Source organism: Hyperolius riggenbachi, chromosome 4 (genome assembly GCF_040937935.1).
Source record: "Hyperolius riggenbachi isolate aHypRig1 chromosome 4, aHypRig1.pri, whole genome shotgun sequence".
Taxonomy (NCBI): domain Eukaryota; kingdom Metazoa; phylum Chordata; class Amphibia; order Anura; family Hyperoliidae; genus Hyperolius; species Hyperolius riggenbachi.
The window spans coordinates 49,795,790-49,804,776 of NC_090649.1; positions in this window are offsets into that span (position 1 = coordinate 49,795,790).

Sequence of the window (8,987 nt, forward strand, 5' to 3'; positions counted from 1 at the left end):
CCCTAGTTACGCCTGGAGGAAGACAGCAGCTCAAGAGCTGGGACGCACTGTGGAGGGCAGTGCACAGAGGCTGTGTCATGGGTAAGTATTCCTCCCCTCCCTCCCTGGTACCAGCGCAGGAGAAGACGGAGGACGGCAGCATGGGGCTGGAGGAAGCCCCAGGTACACTTTAAGCTAACTGAAAAGAAAAGTGTTTCTCTTGCCTGGAGCTTCTACCAGCCCCATGCAGCTGTCCTGTGCCCGTCCTCTACGATCCTCCGTCCCCCAGCCTCGGCTTAGTTTCGGTTTCAGGGCACTGCGCCTGGCCACGCATATCCTTATTATCTTGCACAGGCGCAGAACGCTATTGCGGACAGGAACGCAAGCAAGGATACGTGTGGCCAGAACAGCACAGGCACAGTGGTGGGCGAAACCAAAACTAAGCCGCTGCGGTGGAACGGAGGATCGTAGAAGACCGGCGCGGGCACAAGACAGCTGCCGAGGGCTGGTAGAAGCCCCAGGTTAGAGAATCTTTTTTTTCAGTTGGCTTTAAAGAGGAACTCCAGTGAAAATAATGTAGTAAAAAAAAGTGCTTCATTTTTGCCATAATTATGTATAAATGATTTAGTCAGTGTTTGCCCATTGTAAAATCTTTCCTCTCCCAGATTTACATTCTGACATTTATTACATGGTGACATTGTTACTGTGGGCAGGTTATGTAGCTGCTCCTAGCTGTTTTGGCTGTTACAGACAGCTGTAAACAGCTAATTCCTGTCTGTGAACATTGTTACATTGTGGCAGTTTGCCCAGAGTACCGCGGTACTCAGAGCGTCGTGTGGGAGGGGTTTCAGCACAAAATCAGTCATACAGCGCCCCCTGATGGTCTGTTTGTGAAAAGCATCATATTTCTCATGTAAAAGGGGGTATCAGCTACTGATTGGGATAAAGTTTAATTCTAGGTTGGAGTTTCTCTTTAAGGACCTCTATCGCAAAAAAAGTAGGCAGTTAAATTCTGACAAAACCGACATGTTTTGACCCAGTCCATCTCCTCATGAGGGAGTCTCCGGTTTTCAACAGCATTTCTTGAACAGCAGTTTAACTGCTAAAATAGTGAGATACCAGCCAGCCTCTCCACACACTTGCACAGTATTTTGTCAGTAAGGGCCTATTTCCACTACACGCAGATTGGATGCAGAAAAACTCCAATGCCTATGGAAAAATAGGCTTTCATTGGAGTCAGTTTTTCTGCGTCCAATCTGCGTGTAGTGGAAATAGGCCCTTATGCTGGGCATACACGGTAAGTTTTTTATTATCAATCGAGCCGCTGATGGCTCGATTGATAATATCCGACGTGTCCGATCACGGCGGCGGATCGATTCTGCACTTGATCCCCGCGGGCGGACAATAGAAAAAAACGAGCGGCAGATACCAAGCGCCCGCGGGGACGTGCGGGAATCGATCCACGGGGACGTGCCGGCATCGAGCCAGCGGCTCAATTCCGGCGCATAAACGCACTGTGTATGCCCGGCATTAGACTTTGCAACTGCTGTTCAGGAAGTGCCACTGAAAACAAAGAAAACCCTGAGAATCCCCCATGAGGAGATGCACTGGCCCAAAACATGTCAGTTCTGTCAGAATGCATCTGTTTAGGGTTAGCGTAAAGGAGAACATTGACAACTATGCCAGCATTATAAGTACATATTTGGCTTTTGGTTTCCAGGCCTATGAATAAGTTCTCCTCTGTGGATCCAGCTCTGGTACAGTTCTATTAAAAAAAATCAAGACACACTACATTGCTTCTACATCTTTTTTTTTTATTTCTTTTTTTTTATGGAAAATATCTGTCAGTTTACAAAACAGATTCTTTTGCAATTAACAATCATTTGTATAAAATATTCCCCCCATGTCTGACATCAGCATAGCAACATGATAGGAGAGATCAAGGCACTTACAAAAATATCTAAAGGTACAAGATGAAGGCCAAACGGTGAAAATACAAGATTCCCTTGAGTTGGTTTGGTCCATCATAGAAAAATCAGTCTGTAGACAAGATCGAAGGTAAAATGAAAAAGACGAGGCGATCCTGGCAACCAAATCACAAGTATACATCGTATGGAAAGTTGATCACTTTCAACCTGACCCACATGAGGCCTGCAGAGAGGCATTTGTCCTCAGAGACAACCTCTGCAGGGTAATTGGCCACGCCTAGTGAGGGATGATGTTTTTTTGGTTCTGTGACCACCAAGGAACCAGCAGATGCTCCTGGCTGTTCTTCATGCAAAGGGTCAGAAAGCTGGACTTCAAGTAGAACTTTTTTTTATATCTGAAAAGTGTGTACAAATATTGTGTACCCATTTCCCCCTTCCAGCAACTATACCCACTTCCTGTTCTTACTCATTCAATGCAGTGACTCCGTTGAGAAGACTGTTCTAAAAGCTCAGAGCATGGTGTCACCTTCTCAACCTGCTATATGACTGAAGAGCGTGTAACACAAGCAGGGTCATGTGATCAGGCTTAAAGTGAACCTCCAGACTAAAAATCTACTCAACAGCACTGAAAAGGCTTGGTGTTTCTGTAACAGTTTCATAGCATCAGAACTTTGTTTTTCTTACCCAAGCCTCATTTTTAGCTGCACAGAAGCTAAGCCCTGCCCCATCAAAGAAATCTGCCTGGGCATTTTTCCCCTGATACTGTGCAAAGCATGATGGGATTTCTGATGTTGTTCTTGTTGCCTAGCGCGCGCAGATGGAAGGGGTGATCAGGACACAGGACAGTTGCTCCCTGTCACCTCCTTTCAACCAAAAAATATGTCTGCCCCCACAAACAAAACACACACAAACATGTGTTTATTCTTTTAAAACAGGGTGGGTAAGACATTATATTACCTATCTATTTTAATTAACATAATTGATGTAACTTAATGACAGAATGTTTGTTTAGGCTGAAGTTCCCCTTTAAGGAGACTTGTCCTATTTCCTTAGAGAGAAGAGCATTCTTCTTCCCCTATGTGGGTGGGAGTTGCCTGTCCAGAATGGCCAATGAGAAAGAAATAATTCCAGCCTGCATTGTATGCATGTTGACATTGTCGGGAACTGCAATTGATTGCCTTAATTCCAGGCCACATGCAATTTGTGTGCAAGCTGGAAATATTAGCATCTCCCTGATCATCTCTGTTTGAGAAGGTAACAGACACAAATCACTAATATAGGAACATGTGGGTCTTGGCTGAGAGTTCACAGAGAAAGAAGATTAGATCAGTGCATGACACCTCCCACAAGGGCGGGGCACAGACAAGCTCTGTGAGAAGATTGCAGCCTATAGTAGTGACAGTCTGTCATTCAGGAAGTGACTGACTTTCTGCCCAGGGATTTTTAAAAGTGATTTGACATCAGCTGATCAAAAAGCTTCTATGCAGAGATGCCCAAATGCTCCTTACAGAGCTAGAATATATTTCTGTTTTGATAATATACCGACCTTATGGCCAACTAAGCCAAGTGCCCAGACCTTAAAGAGGAACTTTAACCCAGGAGTGAACTTCATCACAGTCAGTAGCCAATACCCCATTTTCTCAAATAGATCATCAGAGGGGTCAGTGTGGCTGATATTGTGGTGAAACTCCTCCCACAGTGTGATGTCATGACCATGGCCCTAACATTTTCTTGTCGGTGAACCTTGTTGTATTGTGGGAAATACAGGTAATAACAGTTTCCAACTGCCAAGCAAGCAATATCTCTCTCTGCACTTCTATATGTACAAAAGAAACAAAGAAAGAAACCCCAACCTTTTAACCAATCACATTGCTAGTGGGTGGGTTTACAGATAATGACAGTTGGTGCTGCCAGTTTTTTTCATGCCTGCCAGTAGTAAAGATGCTGACCTGCAGACTGACTGTGGCTCAAACAACATGAACAGATTACATGGAGAATATTAATCGTTTTCTTCTACTTTTAACTTCTTACTTTGTAATTTATTGATTTATATTTTTCTCTCTGCTACTATTTTCGGCAAAGTTCCCTTTTAAAGTTATCAAGGCTTTCAGAGCTAAAAATTTTGTTTTAAAGAGACTCCGTAACAAAAATTGCATCCTGTTTTTTATCATCCTACAAGTTCCAAAAGCTATTCTAATGTGTTCTGGCTTACTGCAGCACTTTCTGTTATCACAGTCTCTGTAATAAATCAATGTATCTTTCCCCTGTCAGACTTGTCGGCCTGTGTCTGGAAGGCTGCCAAGTTCTTCAGTGTTGTGGTTCTGCTATGAACTCCTCCTTCCAGGTCCCTCTCTGCACACTGCCTGTGTGTTCTTTAGATTAGAGCAGCTTCTCTCTGCTCTATTATCTTTTACAAGCTGGATAAATCCTCCTCTGAGCTGGCTGGGCTTTCACATACTGAGGAATTACATACAGGCAGAGCTGTCTGCACTCTGCAGGAAGAAACAGCCTGACACTTCAGTGGAAGATAGCTGCAGGGGGAAAGAAACACACAAATGATCTCTTGAGATTCAAAAGGAATGCTGTATACAGCCTGCTTGTGTATGGATGTATTTTCTATGTGTGGACATACTGTACATCAACCTACTTCCTGTTTTGGTGGCCATTTTGTTTATAAACAAACTTTTTAAAACTGTTTTTAACCACTTTTAATACGGCGGGGAGCGGCGAAATTGTGACAGAGGGTAATAGGAGATGTCCCCTAATGCACTGGTATGTTTACTTTTGTGCGATTTTAACAATACAGATTCTCTTTAAGGTGGGCCAAAGCGACAAAAGAATTACATGCTAGATAAATCACCCGGAATAATCGGTATTACTAAATCACATTATTATTTTGAGTAAAAAATTCCCTTCTTGTAAAGACTAAAAACATTGCTCCCGTGTTCCTACTTCCTGTGATTGTTTTTCCCGTTGCCACGGAAGAATATGTGGGGGGAGGAGCATAAGAGTGTTGTTCACTTGCCATCATTATTCAGAGAGGTTGTGCCGTCTTGTATTACATGGACTGCCTGAACAAACACACAGGATCACTAAATTGGGTAAGCAATAAAAACATGGCTGACCACATTTCTGGCCGTTCCCTAAAGAGACGGGTCTGCAGAAGAGATCTAGCTGTGATGACATCACCACATTGCTCCTCCTCCAAAAAGTGCTGGAAAGTCACTAGGATTCCCATCCCTTCACCCCGCAGTGATTATGATCCCAACCTTTTTAAGCAGAAGGGACAGGGAATGAAGAACACATACATAAGTAGATAAATACTTATAGAACATATGTAATGTATTGTACTGTCCATGTTTTGATATCAGTGAAATTTTACATAGTAAATAAAGAGAAAACGGTTTCAGGCATTTTCCGTCTTTACTGCCACTGACTGAAGCCAATCCTGATGTAATTTCCTCCCTTACTTTTTTTTCCTCCTAGAAACCGCAATGTCATATCTAGCTTGCTTTGTAAACACATGTGAGCACAGCATAGATTGTATTTCAGCAGCTTCTGCAGAGGGGTGAGGTGTATTTCTCTTCTCAGCCCTCAAACAATCAGTGAGGAGCTGGAATGTGGGATGGGAGCTAACAACCTTCCCTTTAACCAGAAATGCACCAGAATAGAGTAAGGGCCCGTTTCCACTATAGCGAATCCGCATGCGGGCACTGCACGCGGATTCGCATAGGTAATGTAAGTGGATGGGGCTGTTTCCACTTGTGCGGCTGCGGCAGCGTTTTTTGGTGCGGCAGAAATCTGCACGGCAGGGCCGTCAGATTTCGCCTGCAGAAGGAATGTGCGCGAATCGCCGCTAATGTAACTAATAGGGAAATCGCATGCGGGGTGACCATGCGTTTTTTGACGCGATTTCGCATAGGTATTAATGTTATTTCACTCAGGCAGTGACATGGTTAAAATCGCATACAGCCTTACCTATGCGGAATCGCATGCGAAATCGCGGCAAAAACGGAATCGCACCCGCATGCGATTTTGTCCGCGGTGGAATGCAGGCGATTCCGCACCGCACTAGTGGAAACGAGCCCTCAGGCTGACAGAGATGAGATTCATTACAGCAGAAACGTTTATCATTATATTGGAATGCTTGCAATGCAGGGTCATGATGTAGACTACATAATAAACACAGAGCAGTGGGTAAATGGAATTTGATTTTATGGCTGACAATCTTGCTAGAAAGAGAAAATGAAGTGCAAATAATATAGTGAATAGAATGTTGTTTTTTTACAATATTCATTTATAAATGAATTAAGGTGGCCACACACCATACAATTAAAAGATCCAATCTTTCACTAATTCAATAATTACGATCAGTTGTCCCGAAAAAATCGAGAGCTTTTCTTTGTTTTCAATCGAGAAATCTGTTTGGATTTCCCGTTTGTTTTTTTTTTAGATTTTTGGAGATTGGATATGTTGGAAATTTCAGACCAACTTTATCACGAATTGCATGGTGTGTGATATATTGTCAGTTACTTGATGTACAGATCCAATCATTTTTTTCTGAGCTTTCAATTATTTTATTCATGATTGGGGAAAAATTAAACATAGGTGTGTGGTACATTGGTCAGATTTTTGAATTGTTACAATCGGTGAGAAAAATTGATTGATATTCATGAATTGAACAGATATTTCAAAATTTGTATGGTGTGTGGCCACCTTTAGTCAGTCATTGTAACATCTCCCCTCTTCCTGACTTACATGAAATCTATCCAGCCCCTCCTCCCTCATGATGTATCTTTTGGAATTGCGACCACCTGTACCTAGTGACACTGGGGAGACTGGCCGGGGGACCAACAGCCATTGGGGAACTGAACATGGTTTCCGCCATACTCCCAATCGAGCCCTTTCACCCAAGATTTTTCCAGCTTGTTGGATTGATCGTTTCCATAGGAAATAGATTTCAGTGTTGGATTGGGTGGCCATGTGCGTACATATAGTTACGCCACCGGGGAGCTGGGTGCAGGGTTAAATACTATACCCCCTCCTAGCCATAGCAACTCAGAGTGAGAGGTAAGTCAGAGTGAGAGGTAAGTCAGGGTCCAGGGATCGCTGGATCCCCAAATTACCCTTACGTGCCCTATAGCGGCGTCTAGTTTTGGCACTCAGCGCCAAAACTACCTGCTTCGGGCCATGGCATAGCATCGCTCTCAGCCACAACCAATCATTGTGATTGAATCGGTCAGATATAGACAGGAATGGAGTAATGTGTGGGCCCTTTAACACTGAGCTGATTTATAAAATCTAAAATAGGTGTCGGAAGGGGGGGAGAAGAGGGGTGACAAGCTCAGGGAGAAGCATGCGATCAGGTGACAGATTTGTAAGTCTCTGATTTGCTAGTCATGATCATGTGCTAAAGCAGGAAGTGATCACAGCCAATCAGAACCTTACTTACCTATCACCTGATCTAGCTGATCACATGGTTCCCCGCAAGCTTTACTACAGAGCAGAAATGTCAATGACACGCTAATCCTTTTGGGTAGACACAAATGTTATCCAAATATCTGCAGCTTGGAGATGAACCAATAAAACGCAGTAGCCGCTGCATTTGTCTGGTGCCTTTCAAAAGCTGCATACAGTTTGAATCCACATTGTATTATTAGCATCTCATAGACCAGTGATGGCTAACCTTGGTACAATTCCCATGAGGCATTGCAATACTCTGACAGCTCTAAGCACAACTCGGGAAGGCAGAGGCATGATGGGATTTGTAGTTTTGTCACAGCTGGAGTGCCAAGGTTTGCCATCACTGTCAAAGACCATTCCTGCGCACTCGTAATTAGGGATGGCCAAGGAGTCACACGTAACTGAAGGCCAGATTTATCAAAGCATTACCCACATTTTTTTTCTTCTTAAAGAGAACCAGAGATGAAGCACCCTCTTGTATTTTACCTTATAAATCAGTGGGAACATGACAGTAAACACCTAATCTGCCCTTTGTTTCATTGTTCTCTGTGTAATCTGACTGTTATCACGTCTGATAAGAATCCCCGACTGAGAAGTCAGGCTGCTCCGTCTAGCTTTGCTACAGAAAGATTATAGTCTGTCTTCTGTGGTGTTATTTCAAGCCCAAGCCTGCCCCCTTGTGGCTTTGCTATAATGACTCAGCAATAATCATTCCCAGCAAAGCCAGATTTAATTGCTCAGTCTGGGATTCTTGTGACTGCTGTTAACAGACACTTTTAGCAGTGAGGAGGAAACAGAGAGCATGGTAAGTGTTTTCTCTAATGTTCTTACTGATATACATGGTAAAATACACAAGGGTGCTTCCTCTCTGGTTCCCTTTAAACAGTTCTAACCAGCAAGAGGGACAGTTCTGCATGATAATAAGAAGATTCCTAAATTCTCCATAATAGCGGCAGTTTATGGTGAATTTCTAGAACTCTACTACAGTTAAGAAAAGTGAAAACTCATTCCTAACCTGTCACAGATTAAGAAGTGCTTAATAGCAGTTCTACAGATCGTGCAGCAGTGCAGGCTAGGCATCATTTGTGAAGGGCTCCTCCCTCTGCTGCCAGGTGTGTTGTGAAGCTGTTCTGTGCTTAACCCTTCCAGTGCAGGGCATTGATGCAATACAGCAGATGTATTGGTTACCTCGGCAACAGCCATTTCCCTGACACTGCACTGTCTTAGAAACTCCCTCTATTTTCAACAGTTTTAGAAGGAAACTGCACAGTCTAGTTATTTCTTAAGATATCTGAGACTGAGTTCTGCACTGATTTCTAAATACCTACCAATATTTTGTCTCAGACACTCTGATAAATGTCCCCCTCAGAGCTGAAGTAGGATTAGGCTTCGTTTCCAGGTGCAATTTATGCCTTATTTTTGCCAAAGCGATCCGCAGTTCACCGCGGAATAACAGCACATGGTTGCCTGCATTTCTGCGCATTCCCATTCATAGCGAATGAAATCACAACTGCATCAGGTAACATCGTGGAGCAACGCAGTGTGACGGAGTGGCCACCTGCGTTACCCACACCACAGCCATGGAAACGAGGCCTTAATCAGATTTTGTATGCAAAT